Genomic DNA, 3,433 nt, shown 5'->3' with positions numbered 1-3,433 from the left:
AATGACTTTCTATACATCAAGTGCTATTCTAAGCAGTTTATTAACACAGTCTTTAAACCCTACCAAGTAGGCACTATTAATATCTCCTTTTCTCCAGTAAATAGTCCTGAGTACAAAGAGGTTAAATAAATTTGCCCAGTTCAGGGAGGTCACCCTGCTCTGAACCATAGTGGGACCCTGGCTTGAGATTTGAGGGTCTTCTGCACTGAGTGACAGTGCATCTCAGGAAGATAAGAGCCTGGATATTTAGGGAAAATAAATGGAATGAATCTCGTATTATGTCCCAAACAGAATCATTCTTTAGACATAATTGTGCATTATTGTTAATAGCGGTATCCATAAGAAATCTACACTCATATTGTCTCCTTTTCTTCTTACTGAAAGCTTTGATTATCTCTTTCTTGGTAATCTCATGCTGCCTTTATGAATCAGTCTATTCAGGGTATCTCTTTGGATAAAATAGTATTTGGGCGCCACCACCTTGTCAGGTATCCCCAGGCCATGCTTTCGTCTCATCTTGGAATCCCTTACTATTGGAAGCAGTACAGCAGACTCAATGTTCGTTGGTTCTCTTTTCCCCCCAGGGCTTGTGTTTGGGAATACCTCAAATTGAATGGATTAGCTCACTGCCACCAGAACATCAGTGCTATGTGAGTTTGTTGTGACATAAACTGGTACCTGGGGAGAAAAGTGTGTATTTTGAGTAGTTACTCAGAATACAGACACAGACTGTAAATAGTTATTATGTAACTGTTACTTTTCTTATTGTCAAAATGTGGAGAAATGAATAGTACATGGAATTTAGAGAGAAAACAATGGCTGCAGAACGCCTGATTTAGGTCGCCAAAAAAAACCGTCGGCTCTGCTGCTTCGCCTCTGATAGATTAGCCCCAGGACAATCTTATTTCCTTCTTGGTTTAGCTTCGCGGAGGTATTGAACATCAATGCCTTTTCCATGTGCCTGTTAATGATACTGTTACAGTTTCATAAAGCACAAATACTTACCATACCTCAGGCCAAATGTTAGCCAAAAAGAGCAGAGAGAAACGTCCAGCCCTGACAGGTATTCAAGCCTTAAGTGTGATATAGGGAAGCAGAAAATTGCAAAACAAGCTTGCTCACACCAAGATGGCTTAAAGCCCCAGTGATAGGGCTAGAGGGCCCCACAGTCTATGCGGCCTCAGTGAATCTTAGTGGTGTCCCTGTTAGCCCAAATGACAGAGAGTATTTTGTTGCTTTGATAAAAATGGGTTCGGAGAATTGAGTGAATTTATAGGACAGGAGTTCAGATGTGCTGACCTTTTACTCCGGAGAGTTTTTTGACTTACCTCTCCTCTTTGTTTTGTACTGGGGAGGAGAGGAACAAACTCAAGATAATGGAATCTGCAGCAAAAACGAGGCGAAGGAGTTTTACCTGGGGAAACCAGGAAGGATTTAAAATGAATTGATGGCCACTGAGTGTGCAGGATTCAAAAGCCCTCTATTTTTTGGAAACTAGAGTACCCTGAAACACAAAGTTCAGTGTTCTCAGCACATGCCTAGGCAGCTCTAAAGGAACAGCCAGCCCTCCCCAGCCCTTCCTTCTCAGCTCACGTTCCAGGTAAGGAGCACTTTTATTTTTGAAATCCAGGTGCACAGTTAGGAGAAGGGAGAAAACAGTGACACCCATCTTTTTAATGAGCATTGCTACTGGAAGAGAAATTAGCATCACCCTGAATTTTATGTGATGTCAGTTAAATGAAGGTGTTTTATAGCACTTTACAACAAATTAGAATCAACTAAATTGAAAATAAGCCTAGCAGCTGGTATAAGTAATCAGGTAAGTGGCCAGTTTTGCTATTTTTGCTTTGAGCTGAAGACAGAACTTGAATTTTTAATGTCCCAGAGGTGTGCGATTCACAATTGGGGAGCGTGGTTTCCAGGATGATTGTTTAAGATGCAGACAGCTCGATCTTGCCCTCCAGTCTCCAACTTGCTTAGCCCCCGTTGCCTGGCAATCGGCCCTAGTACGCATGTCTGCACACCACAGAGAGGGTTGTGAATCCACGTAGGATGGAGCCCTGCTTTTGGCTGAGCGTTAGAGAGCAGACTGGAAATAGATGACCCAGAACAAGGCAGTAAATCATCTACATTAACCAAGAAGTTCTAATGAAAGGCCCGGAATTCATAGAAAGAATTTATAGCCACTCATGAAATCAGCCTAAATCAGAGGAACTATTAAAACACTTTTATGTTTTAAGAAAACGGGTACTGTGTTCAGCTGCTGCAATTTGCATATAGTCAGAGTGCTCTGACCTGGGAAACACTGGCCTCAGCGGACAGGGTTTTTACAACAGAGCTTGTACTCTGGGAAGCCAGTGTTTCTTTCGCAATGATTTTAGTGTCTTACGTATGTTCAGGAACTGTTGAAAGTCCAAAATAAGCTTGGCGATGATAACTGTTCTGGAATTGGTGGCCTGGGGCATACCTGATAAGTGTGTTACCCATGTAGGGGGAAAGGAGAAAAAGATGAGCAGGGAAGGGGCGTAGGTCACATGAAACTGAAGATCACCCAGAATGAAAGTATTAAAAGGGCAAGAAATGGAGATAAAATGATGCTTGTAATTATGGTTTATAAAGAGAAGTAGGCCATAGTGAGTATGTGGTTTTCATTTTTCTCCTCTAGAGCTGATGGATTCAATGAAATAGGCTAATCTACAGAAAAGCTGCGAATCTAGGTTATTTTCAGTCAACCTTAGAGAAAAATTAAAACTGCACAGATTTCCTTCCACCCTCTGCTTACAAACTTTCTACTGGTAACACTTTCCTCAAAATATGTATGTTTACTATTTTCTCTTGAAATGTTTTATCTTAAAAGAAAAAAAAAAAACGGATACCTTTTCCATACCTAACTACTGAAGCAGCAGATAATTCTCCTCCTGAAAAACAGAAATGTCAGACAGGACATTCTCCCCAAATTTCTTCAGTTGTAACTTCTCCTTCGCTAACCAGGAGCCCTTCCTCGACTTTTACTATTTTATGCTTTAAAGTTTGAATATGGAAAAATTAAAGTTCTAAATTTCTATCATCCTTACCTTATGCTAATTCTGTTCATAAATAATAGCCTAAGTCAGAGGAATGAGCAGGAAAAGCTGACTTCTCTGCCAGGGTACTGAACGCATCTAGATGCCATGGAGACAGATTGCTGGTGAATCCAGCTAATACCGAAAACGTGCCTTCAGTCCCGAGCTCCACACTGGCAGCCCCTGGTACTTGACCGTGTTCAGCCAGCTCAGGTATTATTCAAGGTGGCACTTCACCGGCTCGATAGATCACTGTGCTCTGAAAGCATTAAAACGTGCGCCTGAGTCGTGGAGGTCATCCACTAGATTTTGTTGCTTTGACAAAAATGGGTTCAGAGAATTGAGTGAATTTATAGGACAGGAGTTCAGAT

The 3,433-nt window shown here is 41.5% G+C and overlaps 1 protein-coding gene across 1 annotated transcript in view; it reads left to right on the top strand.

Moving 5' to 3' along the window:
* Positions 1 to 3,433, top strand: part of LOC100947055 (STE20/SPS1-related proline-alanine-rich protein kinase) — a 114,387-nt gene that overhangs the window by 101,642 nt on the left and 9,312 nt on the right. The gene's annotated exons all lie outside the window — the stretch shown is intronic.

Source organism: Otolemur garnettii, unplaced genomic scaffold (assembly GCF_000181295.1).
Source record: "Otolemur garnettii isolate 467f Iridium unplaced genomic scaffold, OtoGar3 scaffold00090, whole genome shotgun sequence".
In the NCBI taxonomy this organism is placed as follows: domain Eukaryota; kingdom Metazoa; phylum Chordata; class Mammalia; order Primates; family Galagidae; genus Otolemur; species Otolemur garnettii.
The sequence above is the reverse complement of the archived record's forward strand: the minus strand, read 5'-3'. Positions and strand labels throughout refer to the sequence as shown.